This window comes from Zea mays, chromosome 5 (assembly GCF_902167145.1).
Source record: "Zea mays cultivar B73 chromosome 5, Zm-B73-REFERENCE-NAM-5.0, whole genome shotgun sequence".
NCBI classification, from domain to species: Eukaryota; Viridiplantae; Streptophyta; class Magnoliopsida; order Poales; family Poaceae; genus Zea; species Zea mays.
In genome coordinates, this window is record NC_050100.1 from 20,361 (window position 1) to 39,521 (window position 19,161).

Genomic DNA, 19,161 nt, shown 5'->3' on the forward strand with positions numbered 1-19,161 from the left:
CACTGAGACTGCAAAGGGTGTTTATGGCCTCCTGTAAGCTATAGCACACGTTTTCATGGTCGAGCGACCATTTTTAAGTACGTGTTCCACCACCCGCGTTTTGGTCCCCAGAGCACCTTAAAGTTGTTCTTGGCCTCCCACGAGTTGTAGGGTTTAGGGTTTAGGTTTTAGGGCCTCCTGTGACACATGTTTTTGTCGCCGAACAGCGATTTCGTGCCTCCCGTCCGCCACCCATGATTTGACCATTGAGACTGGTAAGGCTGTTTTGGCCTCCCGTGAGCTATATCACACGTTTTCATGGCCCAGCGACCATTTTTATGTCCGCGTTCCGCCACACGTGTTTTTGTCCCCGGAGCACCTTAAAGCGGTTCTTGGCCTCCCGCGAGCTATATCACACATTTCCGTGGCCAAACAACCAATTTTATGTATCCGACCAGCCAACTTCGTTTTAGACCGGGGAGGCCGTTATGGTATTTTTTGCCACCCGTGAGCTATAGCACACGATTTTATGGAAACCTAGACCCTAAATCCTATCCCTAAACCTAAACATCGACACTAAAGGATTTTAGTGTCGAAACCATGGTAAAATGAATATTGAGTCTCCCAACCATATCAACTTTGCTGACATAGTAGAATTTTAGTGTCCAAACCATAGTACACATTTTGGTCCCTGGAGGCCGGTAAGGCTATTTTTGGCCTCCCGTGACACATGTTTTCATCGTCAAACACGATTTCATGCCTCCCGTCCGCCACCCATGATTTGGCCACTGAGACTGCTAAGGTTGTTTATGGCCTCCCGTAAGCTATAGCACACGTTTTCATGGTCGAGCGACTATTTTTAAGTACGTGTTCCACCACCCGCGTTTTGGTCCCCAAAGCACCTTAAAGTTGTTCTTGGCCTCCCACGAGCTGTAGGGTTTAGGATTTAGGTTTTAGGGCCTCCCGTGACACATGTTTTTGTCGTCGAACAGCGATTTCGTGCCTCCCGTCCGCCACCCATGATTTCACCATTGAGACTGGTAAGGCTGTTTTGGCCTCCCGTGAGCTATAACACACGTTTTCATGGCCCAGCGACCATTTTTATGTCCGCGTTCCGCCACATGTGTTTTTGTCCCTGGAGCACCTTAAAGCGGTTCTTGGCCTCCCGCGAGCTATATCACACATTTCCGTGGCCAAACAGCCAATTTTATGTATCCGACCTGCCACCTTCGTTTTAGACCGGGGAGGCCGTTATGGCATTTTTTGCCACCCGTGAGCTATAGCACACGATTTTATGGAAACCTAGACCCTGAATCCTATCCCTAAACCCTAAACCTAAACATCGACACTAAAGGATTTTAGTGTCGAAACCATGGTAAAATGAAATTTGAGTCTCCCGACCATATCAACTTTGCTGACATAGTAGAATTTTAGTGTCCAAACCATAGTTCACATTTTGGTCCCCGGAGGCCGGTAAGGCTATTTTTGGCCTCCCGTGACACATGTTTTCATCGTCAAACAACGATTTCATGCCTCCCGTCCGCCACCCATGATTTGGCCACTGAGACTGCAAAGGGTGTTTATGGCCTCCCGTAAGCTATAGCACACGTTTTCATGGTCGAGCGACCATTTTTAAGTACGTGTTCCACCACCCGCGTTTTGGTCCCCAGAGCACCTTAAAGTTGTTCTTGGCCTCCCACGAGCTGTAGGGTTTAGGATTTAGGTTTTAGGGCCTCACGTGACACATGTTTTTGTCGCCGAACAGCGATTTCGTGCCTCCCGTCCGCCACCCATGATTTGACCATTGAGACTGGTAAGGCTGTTTTGGCCTCCCGTGAGCTATATCACACGTTTTCATGGCCCAGCGACCATTTTTATGTCCGCGTTCCGCCACACGTGTTTTTGTCCCCGGAGCACCTTAAAGCGGTTCTTGGCCTCCCGCGAGCTATATCACACATTTCCGTGGCCAAACAGCCAATTTTATGTATCCGACATGCCACCTTCGTTTTAGACCGGGGAGGCCGTTATGGCATTTTTTTGCCACCCGTGAGCTATAGCACACGATTTTATGGAAACCTAGACCCTGAATCCTATCCCTAAACCCTAAACCTAAACATCGACACTAAAGGATTTTAGTGTCGAAACCATGGTAAAATGAAATTTGAGTCTCCCAACCATATCAACTTTGCTGACATAGTAGAATTTTAGTGTCCACACCATAGTTCACATTTTGGTCCCCGGAGGCCGGTAAGGCTATTTTTGGCCTCCCGTGACACATGTTTTCATCGTCAAACAACGATTTCATGCCTCCCGTCCGCCACCCATGATTTGGCCACTGAGACTGCAAAGGGTGTTTATGGCCTCCCGTAAGCTATAGCACACGTTTTCATGGTCGAGCGACCATTTTTAAGTACGTGTTTCACCACCCGCGTTTTGGTCCCCAGAGCACCTTAAAGTTGTCCTTGGCCTCCCACGAGCTGTAGGGTTTAGGGTTTAGGGCGTCCCGTGACACATGTTTTTGTCACCGAACAGCGATTTCGTGCCTCCCGTCCACCACCCATGATTTGACCATTGAGACTGGTAAGGCTGTTTTGGCCTCCCGTGAGCTATATCACACGTTTTCATGGCCCAGCGACCATTTTTATGTCCGCGTTCCGCCACACGTGTTTTTGTCCCCGGAGCACCTTAAAGCGGTTCTTGGCCTCCCACGAGCTATATCACACATTTCCGTGGCCAAGCAACCAATTTTATGTATCCGACCAGCCACCTTCGTTTTAGACCGGGGAGGCCGTTATGGCATTTTTTGCCACCCGTGAGCTATAGCACACGATTTTATGGAAACCTAGACCCTAAATCCTATCCCTAAACCCTAAACCTAAACATCGACACAAAAGGATTTTAGTGTCGAAACCATGGTAAAATGAATATTGAGTCTCCCAACCATATCAACTTTGCTGACATAGTAGAATTTTAGTGTCCAAACCATAGTACACATTTTGGTCCCCGGAGGCCGGTAAGGCTATTTTTGGCCTCCCGTGACACATGTTTTCATCGTCAAACACGATTTCATGCCTCCCGTCCGCCACCCATGATTTGGCCACTGAGACTGCTAAGGTTGTTTATGGCCTCCCGTTTTCATGGTCGAGCGACTATTTTTAAGTACGTGTTCCACCACCCGCGTTTTGGTCCCAAAGCACCTTAAAGTTGTTCTTGGCCTCCCACGAGCTGTAGGGTTTAGGGTTTAGGATTTAGGTTTTAGGGCCTCCCGTGACACATGTTTTTGTCGCCGAACAGCGTTTTCGTGCCTCCCGTCCGCCACCCATGATTTGACCATTGAGACTGGTAAGGCTGTTTTGGCCTCCCGTGAGCTATAGCACACGTTTTCATGGCCCAGCGACCATTTTTATGTCCGCGTTCCACCACACGTGTTTTTGTCCCCGGAGCACCTTAAAGCGGTTCTTGGCCTCCCGCGAGCTATATCACACATTTCCGTGGCCAAACAACCAATTTTATGTATCCGACATGCCACCTTCGTTTTAGACCGGGGATGCCGTTATGGCATTTTTTTGCCACCCGTGAGCTATAGCACACGATTTTATGGAAACCTAGACCCTGAATCCTATCCCTAAACCCTAAACCTAAACATCGACACTAAAGGATTTTAGTGTCGAAACCATGGTAAAATGAAATTTGAGTCTCCCAACCATATCAACTTTGCTGACATAGTAGAATTTTAGTGTCCAAACCATAGTTCACATTTTGGTCCCCGGAGGCCGGTAAGGCTATTTTTGGCCTCCCGTGACACATGTTTTCATCGTCAAACAACGATTTCATGCCTCCCACCCGCCACCCATGATTTGGCCACTGAGACTGTAAAGGGTGTTTATGGCCTCCCGTAAGCTATAGCACACGTTTTCATGGTCGAGTGACCATTTTTAAGTACGTGTTCCACCACCCGCGTTTTGGTCCCTAGAGCACCTTAAAGTTGTTCTTGGCCTCCCACGAGCTGTAGGGTTTAGGGTTTAGGTTTTAGGGCCTCCCGTGACACATGTTTTTGTCGCCGAACAACGATTTCGTGCCTCCCGTCCGCCACCCATGATTTGACCATTGAGACTGGTAAGGCTGTTTTGGCCTCCTGTGAGCTATATCACACGTTTTCATGGCCCAGCGACCATTTTTATGTCCGCGTTCCGCCACACGTGTTTTTGTCCCCGGAGCACCTTAAAGCGGTTCTTGGCCTCCCGCGAGCTATATCACACATTTCTGTGGCCAAACAACCAATTTTATGTATCTGACCAGCCACCTTCGTTTTAGACCGGGGAGGCCGTTATGGTATTTTTTGCCACCCGTGAGCTATAGCACATGATTTTATGGAAACCTAGACCCTAAATCCTATCCCTAAACCCTAAACCTAAACATGGACACTAAAGGATTTTAGTGTCGAAACCATGGTAAAATGAATATTGAGTCTCCCAACCATATCAACTTTGCTGACATAGTAGAATTTTAGTGTCCAAACCATAGTACACATTTTGGTCCCCGGAGGCCGGTAAGGCTATTTTTGGCCTCCCGTGACACATGTTTTCATCGTCAAACACGATTTCATGCCTCCCGTCCGCCACCCATGATTTGGCCACTGAGACTGCTAAGGTTGTTTATGGCCTCCCGTAAGCTATAGCACACGTTTTCATGGTCGAGCGACCATTTTTAAGTACGTGTTCCACCACCCGCGTTTTGGTCCCCAGAGCACCTTAAAGTTGTTCTTGGCCTCCCACGAGCTGTAGGGTTTAGGGTTTAGGGCGTCCCGTGACACATGTTTTTGTCACCGAACAGCGATTTCGTGCCTCCCGTCCACCACCCATGATTTGACCATTGAGACTGGTAAGGCTGTTTTGGCCTCCCGTGAGCTATATCACACGTTTTCATGGCCCAGCGACCATTTTTATGTCCGCGTTCCGCCACACGTGTTTTTGTCCCCGGAGCACCTTAAAGCGGTTCTTGGCCTCCCACGAGCTATATCACACATTTCCGTGGCCAAGCAACCAATTTTATGTATCCGACCAGCCACCTTCGTTTTAGACCGGGGAGGCCGTTATGGCATTTTTTGCCACCCGTGAGCTATAGCACACGATTTTATGGAAACTTAGACCCTAAATCCTATCCCTAAATCCTAAACCTAAACATCGACACTAAAGGATTTTAGTGTCGAAACCATGGTAAAATGAATATTGAGTCTCCCAACCATATCAACTTTGCTGACATAGTAGAATTTTAGTGTCCAAACCATAGTACACATTTTGGTCCCCGGAGGCCGGTAAGGCTATTTTTGGCCTCCCGTGACACATGTTTTCATCGTCAAACACGATTTCATGCCTCCCGTCCGCCACCCATGATTTGGCCACTGAGACTGCTAAGGTTGTTTATGGCCTCCCGTAAGCTATAGCACACGTTTTCATGGTCGAGCGACTATTTTTAAGTACGTGTTCCACCACCCGCGTTTTGGTCCACAAAGCACCTTAAAGTTGTTCTTGGCCTCCCACGAGCTGTAGGGTTTAGGGTTTAGGATTTAGGTTTTAGGGCCTCCCGTGACACATGTTTTTGTCGTCGAACAGCGATTTCGTGCTTCCTGTCCGCCACCCATGATTTGACCATTGAGACTGGTAAGGCTGTTTTGGACTCCCGTGAGCTATAGCACACGTTTTCATGGCCCAGTGACCATTTTTATCCGCGTTCCGCCACACGTGTTTTTGTCCCCGGAGCACCTTAAAGCGGTTCTTGGCCTCCCGCGAGCTATATCACACATTTCCGTGGCCAAACAGCCAATTTTATATATCCGACCTGCCACCTTCGTTTTAGACCGGGGAGGCCGTTATGGCATTTTTTTTGCCACCCGTGAGCTATAGCACACGATTTTATGGAAACCTAGACCCTGAATCCTATCCCTAAACCGTAAACCTAAACATCGACACTAAAGGATTTTAGTGTCGAAACCATGGTAAAATGAAATATGAGTCTCCCAACCATATCAACTTTGTTGACATAGTAGAATTTTAGTGTCCAAACCATAGTTCACATTTTGGTCCCCGAAGGCCGGTAAGGCTATTTTTGGCCTCCCGTGACACATGTTTTCATCGTCAAACAACGATTTCATGCCTCCCGTCCGCCACCCATGATTTGGCCACTGAGACTGCAAAGGGTGTTTATGGCCTCCCGTAAGCTATAGCACACGTTTTCATGGTCGAGCGACCATTTTTAAGTACGTGTTCCACCACCCGCGTTTTGGTCCCCAGAGCACCTTAAAGTTGTTCTTGGCCTCCCACGAGCTGTAGGGTTTAGGGTTTAGGGTTTAGGGCGTCCCGTGACACATGTTTTTGTCAACGAACAGCGATTTCGTGCCTCCCGTCCACCACCCATGATTTGACCATTGAGACTGGTAAGGCTGTTTTGGCCTCCCGTGAGCTATATCACACGTTTTCATGGCCCAGCGACCATTTTTATGTCCGCGTTCCGCCACACGTGTTTTTGTCCCCGGAGCACCTTAAAGCGGTTCTTGGCCTCCCACGAGCTATATCACACATTTCCGTGGCCAAGCAACCAATTTTATGTATCCGACCAGCCACCTTCGTTTTAGACCGGGGAGGCCGTTATGGCATTTTTTGCCACCCGTGAGCTATAGCACACGATTTTATGGAAACCTAGACCCTAAATCCTATCCCTAAACCCTAAACCTAAACATCGACACTAAAGGATTTTAGTGTCGAAACCATGGTAAAATGAATATTGAGTCTCCCAACCATATCAACTTTGCTGACATAGTAGAATTTTAGTGTCCAAACCATAGTACACATTTTGGTCCCCGGAAGCCGGTAAGGCTATTTTTGGCCTCCCGTGACACATGTTTTCATCGTCAAACACGATTTCATGCCTCCCGTCCGCCACCCATGATTTGGCCACTGAGACTGCTAAGGTTGTTTATGGCCTCCCGTAAGCTATAGCACACGTTTTCATGGTCGAGCGACTATTTTTAAGTACGTGTTCCACCACCCGCGTTTTGGTCCCCAAAGCACCTTAAAGTTGTTCTTGGCCTCCCACGAGCTGTAGGGTTTAGGGTTTAGGATTTAGGTTTTAGGGCCTCCCGTGACACATGTTTTTGTCGTCGAACAGCGATTTCGTGCCTCCCGTCCACCACCCATGATTTGACCATTGAGACTGGTAAGGTTGTTTTGGCCTCCCGTGAGCTATAGCACACGTTTTCATGGCCCAGCGACCATTTTTATGTCCGTGTTCCGCCACACGTATTTTTGTCCCCGGAGCACCTTAAAGCGGTTCTTGGCCTCCCGCGAACTATATCACACATTTCCGTGGCCAAACAGCCAATTTTATGTATCCGACCTGCCACCTTCGTTTTAGACCGGGGAGGCTGTTATGGCATTTTTTTGCCACCCGTGAGCTATAGCACACGATTTTATGGAAACCTAGACCCTAAATCCTATCCCTAAACCTAAACATCAACACTAAAGGATTTTAGTGTCGAAACCATGGTAAAATGAAATTTGAGTCTCCCAACCATATCAACTTTGCTGACATAGTAGAATTTTAGTGTCCAAACCATAGTACACATTTTGGTCCCCGGAGGCCGGTAAGGCTATTTTTGGCCTCCCGTGACACATGTTTTCATCGTCAAACACGATTTCATGCCTCCCGTCCGCCACCCATGATTTGGCCACTGAGACTGCTAAGGTTGTTTATGGCCTCCCGTAAGCTATAGCACACGTTTTCATGGTCGAGCGACTATTTTTAAGTACGTGTTCCACCACCCGCGTTTTGGTCCCCAAAGCACCTTAAAGTTGTTCTTGGCCTCCCACGAGCTGTAGGGTTTAGGGTTTAGGATTTAGGTTTTAGGGCCTCCCATGACACATGTTTTTGTCGTCGAACAGCGATTTCGTGCCTCCCGTCCGCCACCCATGATTTGACCATTGAGACTGGTAAGGCTGTTTTGGCCTCCCGTGAGCTATAGCACACGTTTTCATGGCCCAGCGACCATTTTTATGTCCACGTTCCGCCACACGTGTTTTTTGTCCCCGGAGCACCTTAAAGCGGTTGTTGGCCTCCCGCGAGCTATATCACACATTTCTGTGGCCAAACAGCCAATTTTATGTATCCGACATGCCACCTTCGTTTTAGACCGGGGAGGCCGTTATGGCATTTTTTGCCACCCGTGAGCTATAGCACACGATTTTATGGAAACCTAGACCCTGAATCCTATCCCTAAACCCTAAACCTAAACATCGACACTAAAGGATTTTAGTGTCGAAACCATGGTAAAATGAAATTTGAGTCTCCCAACCATATCAACTTTGCTGACATAGTAGAATTTTAGTGTCCAAACCATAGTTCACATTTTGGTCCCCGGAGGCCGGTAAGGCTATTTTTGGCCTCCCGTGACACATGTTTTCATCGTCAAACAACGATTTCATGCCTCCCGTCCGCCACCCATGATTTGGCCACTGAGACTGTAAAGGGTGTTTATGGCCTCCCGTAAGCTATAGCACACGTTTTCATGGTCGAGCGACCATTTTTAAGTACGTGTTCCACCACCCGCGTTTTGGTCCCTAGAGCACCTTAAAGTTGTTCTTGGCCTCCCACGAGCTGTAGGGTTTAGGGTTTAGGTTTTAGGGCCTCCCGTTACACATGTTTTTGTCGCCGAACAGCGATTTCGTGCCTCCCGTCCGCCACCCATGATTTGACCATTGAGACTGGTAAGGCTGTTTTGGCCTCCCGTGAGCTATATCACACGTTTTCATGGCCCAGCGACCATTTTTATGTCCGCGTTCCGCCACACGTGTTTTTGTCCCCGGAGCACCTTAAAGCGGTTCTTGGCCTCCCACGAGCTATATCACACATTTCCATGGCCAAGCAACCAATTTTATGTATCCGACCAGCCACCTTCGTTTTAGACCGGGGAGGCCGTTATGGCATTTTTTTGCCACCCGTGAGCTATAGCACACGATTTTATGGAAACCTAGACCCTAAATCCTATCCCTAAACCCTAAACCTAAACATCGACACTAAAGGATTTTAGTGTCGAAACCATGGTAAAATGAATATTGAGTCTCCCAACCATATCAACTTTGCTGACATAGTAGAATTTTAGTGTCCAAACCATAGTACACATTTTGGTCCCCGGAGGCCGGTAAGGCTATTTTTGGCCTCCCGTGACACATGTTTTCATCGTCAAACACGATTTCATGCCTCCCGTCCGCCACCCATGATTTGGCCACTGAGACTGCTAAGGTTGTTTATGGCCTCCCGTAAGCTATAGCACACGTTTTCATGGTCGAGCGACCATTTTTAAGTACGTGTTCCACCACCCGCGTTTTGGTCCCCAGAGCACCTTAAAGTTGTTCTTGGCCTCCCACGAGCTGTAGGGTTTAGGGTTTAGGGTTTAGGGCGTCCCGTGACACATGTTTTTGTCACCGAACAGCGATTTCGTGCCTCCCGTCCACCACCCATGATTTGACCATTGAGACTGGTAAGGCTGTTTTGGCCTCCCGTGAGCTATATCACACGTTTTCATGGCCCAGCGACCATTTTTATGTCCGCGTTCCGCCACACGTGTTTTTGTCCCCGGAGCACCTTAAAGCGGTTCTTGGCCTCCCACGAGCTATATCACACATTTCCGTGGCCAAGCAACCAATTTTATGTATCCGACCAGCCACCTTCGTTTTAGACCGGGGAGGCCGTTATGGCATTTTTTGCCACCCGTGAGCTATAGCACACGATTTTATGGAAACCTAGACCCTAAATCCTATCCCTAAACCCTAAACCTAAACATCGACACTAAAGGATTTTAGTGTCGAAACCATGGTAAAATGAATATTGAGTCTCCCAACCATATCAACTTTGCTGACATAGTAGAATTTTAGTGTCCAAACCATAGTACACATTTTGGTCCCCGGAGGCCGGTAAGGCTATTTTTGGCCTCCCGTGACACATGTTTTCATCGTCAAACACGATTTCATGCCTCCCGTCCGCCACCCATGATTTGGCCACTGAGACTGCTAAGGTTGTTTATGACCTCCCGTAAGCTATAGCACACGTTTTCATGGTCGAGCGACTATTTTTAAGTACATGTTCCACCACCCGCGTTTTGGTCCCCAAAGCACCTTAAAGTTGTTCTTGGCCTCCCATGAGCTGTAGGGTTTAGGGTTTAGGATTTAGGTTTTAGGGCCTCCCGTGACACATGTTTTTGTCGTCGAACAGCGATTTCGTGCCTCCCGTCCGCCACCCATGATTTGACCATTGAGACTGGTAAGGCTGTTTTGGCCTCCCGTGAGCTATAGCACACGTTTTCATGGCCCAGCGACCATTTTTATGTCCGTGTTCCTCCACACGTGTTTTTGTCCCCGGAGCACCTTAAAGCGGTTCTTGGCCTCCCGCGAGCTATATCACACATTTTCGTGGCCAAACAGCCAATTTTATGTATCCGACCTGCCACCTTCGTTTTAGACCGGGGACGCCGTTATGGCATTTTTTTTGCCACCCGTGAGCTATAGCACACGATTTTATGGAAACCTAGACCCTGAATCCTATCCCTAAACCCTAAACCTAAACATCGACACTAAAGGATTTTAGTGTCGAAACCATGGTAAAATGAAACTTGAGTCTCCCAACCATATCAACTTTGCTGACATAGTAGAATTTTAGTGTCCAAACCATAGTTCACATTTTGGTCCCCGGTGGCCGGTAAGGCTATTTTTGGCCTCCCGTGACACATGTTTTCATCGTCAAACAACGATTTCATGCCTCCCGTCCGCCACCCATGATTTGGCCACTGAGACTGCAAAGGGTGTTTATGGCCTCCCGTAAGCTATAGCACACGTTTTCATGGTCGAGCGACCATTTTTAAGTACGTGTTCCACCACCCGCGTTTTGGTCCCCAGAGCACCTTAAAGTTGTTCTTGGCCTCCCACGAGCTGTAGGGTTTAGGGTTTAGGGCGTCCCGTGACACATGTTTTTGTCACCGAACAACGATTTCGTGCCTCCCGTCCACCACCCATGATTTGACCATTGAGACTGGTAAGGCTGTTTTGGCCTCCCGTGAGCTATATCACACGTTTTCATGGCCCAGCGACCATTTTTATGTCCGCGTTCCGCCACACGTGTTTTTGTCCCCGGAGCACCTTAAAGCGGTTCTTGGCCTCCCACGAGCTATATCACACATTTCCATGGCCAAGCAACCAATTTTATGTATCCGACCAGCCACCTTCGTTTTAGACCGGGGAGGCCGTTATGGCATTTTTTGCCACCCGTGAGCTATAGCACACGATTTTATGGAAACCTAGACCCTAAATCCTATCCCTAAACCCTAAACCTAAACATCGACACTAAAGGATTTTAGTGTCAAAACCATGGTAAAATGAATATTGAGTCTCCCAACCATATCAACTTTGCTGACATAGTAGAATTTTAGTGTCCAAACCATAGTACACATTTTGGTCCCCGGAGGCCGATAAGGCTATTTTTGGCCTCCCGTGACACATGTTTTCATCGTCAAACACGATTTCATGCCTCCCGTCCGCCACCCATGATTTGGCCACTGAGACTGCTAAGGTTGTTTATGGCCTCCCGTAAGCTATAGCACACGTTTTCATGGTCGAGCGACCATTTTTAAGTACGTGTTCCACCACCCGCGTTTTGGTCCTCAGAGCACCTTAAAGTTGTTCTTGGCCTCCCACGAGCTGTAGGGTTTAAGGTTTAGGTTTTAGGGCCTCCCGTGACACATGTTTTTGTCGCCGAACAGCGATTTTGTGCCTCCCGTCCGCCACCCATGATTTGACCATTGAGACTGGTAAGGCTGTTTTGGCCTCCCGTGAGCTATATCACACGTTTTCATGGCCCAGCGACCATTTTTATGTCCGCGTTCCGCCACACGTGTTTTTGTCCTCGGAGCACCTTAAAGCGGTTCTTGGCCTCCCGCGAGCTATATCACACATTTCCGTCGCCAAACAGCCAATTTTATGTATCCGACATGCCACCTTCGTTTTAGACCGGGGAGGCCGTTATGGCATTTTTTTGCCACCCGTGAGCTATAGCACATGATTTTATGGAAACCTAGACCCTGAATCCTATCCCTAAACCCTAAACCTAAACATCGACACTAAAGGATTTTAGTGTCGAAACCATGGTAAAATGAAATTTGAGTCTCCCAACCATATCAACTTTGCTGACATAGTAGAATTTTAGTGTCCAAACCATAGTTCACATTTTGGTCCCAGGAGGCCGGTAAGGCTATTTTTGGCCTCCCGTGACACATGTTTTCATCGTCAAACACGATTTCATGCCTCCCGTCCGCCACCCATGATTTGTCCACTTAGACTGCTAAGGTTGTTTATGGCCTCCCGTAAGCTATAGCACACGTTTTCATGGTCGAGCGACTATTTTTAAGTACGTGTTCCACCACCCGCGTTTTGGTCCCCAAAGCACCTTAAAGTTGTTCTTGGCCTCCCACGAGCTGTAGGGTTTAGGGTTTAGGATTTAGGTTTTAGGGCCTCCCGTGACACATGTTTTTGTCGTCGAACAGCGATTTCGTGCCTCCCGTCCGCCACCCATGATTTGACCATTGAGACTGGTAAGGCTGTTTTGGCCTCCCGTGAGCTATAGCACACGTTTTCATGGCCCAGCGACCATTTTTATGTCCGCGTTCCGCCACACATGTTTTTGTCCCCGGAGCACCTTAAAGCGGTTCTTGGCCTCCCGCGAGCTATATCACACATTTCTGTGGCCAAACAGCAAATTTTATGTATCCGACCTGCCACCTTCGTTTTAGACCGGGGAGGCCGTTATGGCATTTTTTTCCCACCCGTGGAGCTATAGCACACGATTTTATGGAAACCTGGACCCTGAATCCTATCCCTAAACCCTAAACCTAAACATCGACACTAAAGGATTTTAGTGTCGAAACCATGGTAAAATGAAATTTGAGTCTCCCAACCATATCAACTTTGCTGACATAGTAGAATTTTAGTGTCCAAACCATAGTACACATTTTGGTCCCCGGAGGCCGGTAAGGCTATTTTTGGCCTCCCGTGACACATGTTTTCATCGTCAAACACGATTTCATGCCTCCCGTCCGCCACCCATGATTTGGCCACTGAGACTGCTAAGGTTGTTTATGGCCTCCCGTAAGCTATAGCACACGTTTTCATGGTCGAGCGACCATTTTTAAGTACGTGTTCCACCACCCGTGTTTTGGTCCCCAGAGCACCTTAAAGTTGTTCTTGGCCTCCCACGAGCTGTAGGGTTTAGGGTTTAGGTTTTAGGGCCTCCCGTGACACATGTTTTTGTCGCCGAACAGCGATTTTGTGCCTCCCGTCCGCCACCCATGATTTGACCATTGAGACTGGTAAGGCTGTTTTGGCCTCCCGTGAGCTATATCACACGTTTTCATGGCCCAGCGACCATTTTTATGTCCGCGTTCCGCCACACGTGTTTTTGTCCTCGGAGCACCTTAAAGCGGTTCTTGGCCTCCCGCGAGCTATATCACACATTTTCGTCGCCAAACAGCCAATTTTATGTATCCGACATGCCACCTTCGTTTTAGACCGGGGAGGCCATTATGGCATTTTTTTTGCCACCCGTGAGCTATAGCACATGATTTTATGGAAACCTAGACCCTGAATCCTATCCCTAAACCCTAAACCTAAACATCGACACTAAAGGATTTTAGTGTCGAAACCATGGTAAAATGAAATTTGAGTCTCCCAACCATATCAACTTTGCTGACATAGTAGAATTTTAGTGTCCAAACCATAGTACACATTTTGGTCCCCGGAGGCCGGTAAGGCTATTTTTGGCCTCCCGTGACACATGTTTTCATCGTCAAACACGATTTCATGCCTCCCGTCCGCCACCCATGATTTGGCCACTGAGACTGCTAAGGTTGTTTATGGCCTCCCGTAAGCTATAGCACACGTTTTCATGGTCGATCGACTATTTTTAAGTACGTGTTCCACCACCCGCGTTTTGGTCCCCAAAGCACCTTAAAGTTGTTCTTGGCCTCTCACGAGCTGTAGGGTTTAGGGTTTAGGTTTTAGGGCCTCCCATGACACATGTTTTTGTCGTCGAACAGCGATTTCGTGCCTCCCGTACGCCACCCATGATTTGACCATTGAGACTGGTAAGGCTGTTTTGGCCTCCCGTGAGCTATAGCACACGTTTTCATGGCCCAGCGACCATTTTTATGTCCGCGTTCCGCCACACGTGTTTTTGTCCCCGGAGCACCTTAAAGCGGTTCTTGGCCTCCCGCGAGCTATATCACACATTTTCGTGGCCAAACAGCAAATTTTATGTATCCGACCTGCCACCTTCGTTTTAGACCGGGGAGGCCGTTACGGCATTTTTTCCCACCCGTGAGCTATAGCACACGATTTTATGGAAACCTAGACCCTGAATCCTATCCCTAAACCCTAAACCTAAACATCGACACTAAAGGATTTTTGTGTCGAAACCATGGTAAAATGAAATTTGAGTCTCCCAACCATATCAACTTTGCTGACATAGTAAATTTTAGTGTCCAAACCATAGTTCACATTTTGGTCCCCGGAGGCCGGTAAGGCTATTTTTGGCCTCCCGTGACACATGTTTTCATCGTCAAAAAACGATTTCATGCCTCCCGTCCGCCACCCATGATTTGGCCACTGAGACTGCAAAGGGTGTTTATGGCCTCCCGTAAGCTATAGCACACGTTTTCATGGTCGAGCGACCATTTTTAAGTACGTGTTCCACCACCCGCGTTTTGGTCCCCAGAGCACCTTAAAGATGTTCTTGGCCTCCCACAAGCTGTAGGGTTTAGGGTTTAGGTTTTAGGGCCTCCCGTGACACATGTTTTTGTCGCCGAACAGCGATTTCGTGCCTCCCGTCCGCCACCCATGATTTGACCATTGAGACTGGTAAGACTGTTTTGGCCTCCCGTGAGCTATATCACACGTTTTCATGGCCCAGCGACCATTTTTATGTCCGCGTTCCGCCACACGTGTTTTTGTCCCCGGAGCACCTTAAAGCGGTTCTTGGCCTCCCACGAGCTATATCACACATTTCCGTGGCCAAACAACCAATTTTATGTATCCGACCAGCCACCTTCGTTTTAGACCGGGGAGGCCGTTATGGTATTTTTTGCCACCCGTGAGCTATAGCACACGATTTTATGGAAACCTAGACCCTAAATCCTATCCCTAAACCCTAAACCTAAACATCGACACTAAAGGATTTTAGTGTCGAAACCATGGTAAAATGAATATTGAGTCTCCCAACCATATCAACTTTGCTGACATAGTAGAATTTTAGTGTCCAAACCATCGTACACATTTTGGTCCCCGGAGGCCGGTAAGGCTATTTTTGGCCTCCCGTGACACATGTTTTCATCGTCAAACACGATTTCATGCCTCCCGTCCGCCACCCATGATTTGGCCACTGAGACTGCTAAGGTTGTTTATGGCCTCCCGTAAGCTATAGCACACGTTTTCATGGTCGAGCGACTATTTTTAAGTACGTGTTCCACCACCCGCGTTTTGGTCCCCAAAGCACCTTAAAGTTGTTCTTGGCCTCCCACGAGCTGTAGGGTTTAGGGTTTAGGATTTAGGTTTTAGGGCCTCCCGTGACACATGTTTTTGTCGTCGAACAGCGATTTCGTGCCTCCCGTCCGCCACCCATGATTTGACCATTGAGACTGGTAAGGCTGTTTTGGCCTCCCGTGAGCTATAGCACACGTTTTCATGGCCCAGCGACCATTTTTATGTCCGCGTTCCGCCACACGTGTTTTTGTCCCCGGAGCACCTTAAAGCGGTTGTTGGCCTCCCGCGAGCTATAACACACATTTCCGTGGCCAAACAGCCAATTTTATGTATCCGACATGCCACCTTCGTTTTAGACCGGGGAGGCCGTTATGGCATTTTTTTGCCACCCGTGAGCTATAGCACACGATTTTATGGAAACCTAGACCCTGAATCCTATCCCTAAACCCTAAACCTAAACATCGACACTAAAGGATTTTAGTGTCGAAACCATGGTAAAATGAAATTTGAGTCTCCCAACCATATCAACTTTGCTGACATAGTAGAATTTTAGTGTCCAAACCATAGTTCACATTTTGGTCCCCGGAGGCCGGTAAGGCTATTTTTGGCCTCCCGTGACACATGTTTTCATCGTCAAACAACGATTTCATGCCTCCCGTCCGCCACCCATGATTTGGCCACTGAGACTGTAAAGGGTGTTTATGGCCTCCCGTAAGCTATAGCACACGTTTTCATGGTCGAGCGACCATTTTTAAGTACGTTTTCCACCACCCGCGTTTTGGTCCCTAGAGCACCTTAAAGTTGTTCTTGGCCTCCCACGAGCTGTAGGGTTTAGGGTTTAGGTTTTAGGGCCTCCCGTGACACATGTTTTTGTCGCCGAACAGCGATTTCGTGCCTCCCGTCCGCCACCCATGATTTGACCATTGAGACTAGTAAGGCTGTTTTGGCCTCCCGTGAGCTATATCACACGTTTTCATGGCCCAGCGACCATTTTTATGTCCGCGTTCCGCCACACGTGTTTTTGTCCCCAGAGCACCTTAAAGCGGTTCTTGGCCTCCCGCGAGCTATATCACACATTTCTGTGCCAAACAACCAATTTTATGTATCCGACCAGCCACCTTCGTTTTAGACCAGGGAGGCCGTTATGGTATTTTTGCCACCCGTGAGCTATAGCACACGATTTTATGGAAACCTAGACCCTAAATCCTATCCCTAAACCCTAAACCTAAACATCGACACTAAAGGATTTTAGTGTCGAAACCATGGTAAAATGAATATTGAGTCTCCCAACCATATCAACTTTGCTGACATAGTAGAATTTTAGTGTCCAAACCATAGTACACATTTTGGTCCCCGGAGGCCGGTAAGGCTATTTTTGGCCTCCCGTGACACATGTTTTCATCGTCAAACACGATTTCATGCCTCCCGTCCGCCACCCATGATTTGGCTACTGAGACTGCTAAGGTTGTTTATGGCCTCCCGTAAGCTATAGCACACGTTTTCATGGTCGAGCGACCATTTTTAAGTACGTGTTCCACCACCCGCGTTTTGGTCCCTAGAGCACCTTAAAGTTGTTCTTGGCCTCCCACGAGCTATAGGGTTTAGGGTTTAGGTTTTAGGGCCTCCCGTGACACATGTTTTTGTCGCCGAACAGCGATTTCGTGCCTCCCGTCCACCACCCATGATTTGACCATTGAGACTGGTAAGGCTGTTTTGGCCTCCCGTGAGCTATATCACACGTTTTCATGGCCCAGCGACCATTTTTATGTCCGTGTCCCGCCACACGTGTTTTTGTCCTCGGAGCACCGTAAAGCGGTTCTTGGCCTCCCGCGAGCTATATCACACATTTCCGTCGCCAAACAGCCAATTTTATGTATCCGACATGCCACCTTCGTTTTAGACCGGGGAGGCCGTTATGGCATTTTTTTGCCACCCGTGAGCTATAGCACATGATTTTATGGAAACCTAGACCCTGAATCCTATCCCTAAACCCTAAACCTAAACATCGACACTAAAGGATTTTAGTGTCGAAACCATGGTAAAATGAAATTTGAGTCTCCCAACCATATCAACTTTGCTGACATAGTAGAATTTTAGTGTCCAAACCATAGTTCACATTTTGGTCCCCGGAGGCCGGTAAGGCTATTTTTGGCCTCCCGTGACACATGTTTTCATCGTCAAACACGATTTCATGCCTCCCGTCCGCCACCCATGATTTGTCCACTTAGACTGCTAAGGTTGTTTATGGCCTCCCGTAAGCTATAGCACACGTTTTCATGGTCGAGCGACTATTTTTAAGTACGTGTTCCACCACCCGCGTTTTGGTCCCCAAAGCACCTTAAAGTTGTTCTTGGCCTCCCACGAGCTGTAGGGTTTAGGGTTTAGGATTTAGGTTTTAGGGCCTCCCGTGACACATGTTTTTGTCGTCGAACAGCGATTTCGTGCCTCCCGTCCGCCACCCATGATTTGACCATTGAGACTGGTAAGGCTGTTTTGGCCTCCCGTGAGCTATAGCACACGTTTTCATGGCCCAGCGACCATTTTTATGTCCGCGTTCCGCCACACGTGTTTTTGTCCCCGGAGCACCTTAAAGCGGTTCTTGGCCTCCCGCGAGCTATATCACACATTTCCGTGGCCAAACAGCAAATTTTATGTATCCGACCTGCCACCTTCGTTTTAGACCGGGGAGGCCGTTATGGCATTTTTTCCCACCCGTGAGCTATAGCACACGATTTTATGGAAACCTAGACCCTGAATCCTATCCCTAAACCCTAAACCTAAACATCGACACTAAAGGATTTTAGTGTCGAAACCATGGTAAAATGAAATTTGAGTCTCCCAACCATATCAACTTTGCTGACATAGTAGAATTTTAGTGTCCAAACCATAGTTCACATTTTGGTCCCCGGAGGCCGGTAAGGCTATTTTTGGCCTCCCGTGACACATGTTTTCATCGTCAAACAACGATTTCATGCTTCCCGTCCGCCACCCATGATTTGGCCACTGAGACTGCAAAGGGTGTTTATGGCCTCCCGTAAGCTATAGCACACGTTTTCATGGTCGAGCGACCATTTTTAAGTACGTGTTCCACCACCCGTGTTTTGGTCCCCAGAGCACCTTAAAGTTGTTCTTGGCCTCCCACGAGTTGTAGGGTTTAGGGTTTAGGTTTTAGGGCCTCCCGTGACACATGTTTTTGTCGCCGAACAGCGATTTCGTGCCTCCCGTCCGCCACCCATGATTTGACCATTGAGACTGGTAAGGCTGTTTTGGCCTCCCGTGAGCTATATCACACGTTTTCATGGCCCAGCGACCATTTTTATGTCCGCGTTCCGCCACACGTGTTTTTGTCCCCGGAGCACCTTAAAGCGGTTCTTGGCCTCCCGCGAGCTATATCACACATTTCCGTGGCCAAACAACCAATTTTATGTATCCGACCAGCCAACTTCGTTTTAGACCGGGGAGGCCGTTATGGTATTTTTTGCCACCCGTGAGCTATAGCACACGATTTTATGGAAACCTAGACCCTAAATCCTATCCCTAAACCCTAAACCTAAACATCGACACTAAAGGATTTTAGTGTCGAAACCATGGTAAAATGAATATTGAGTCT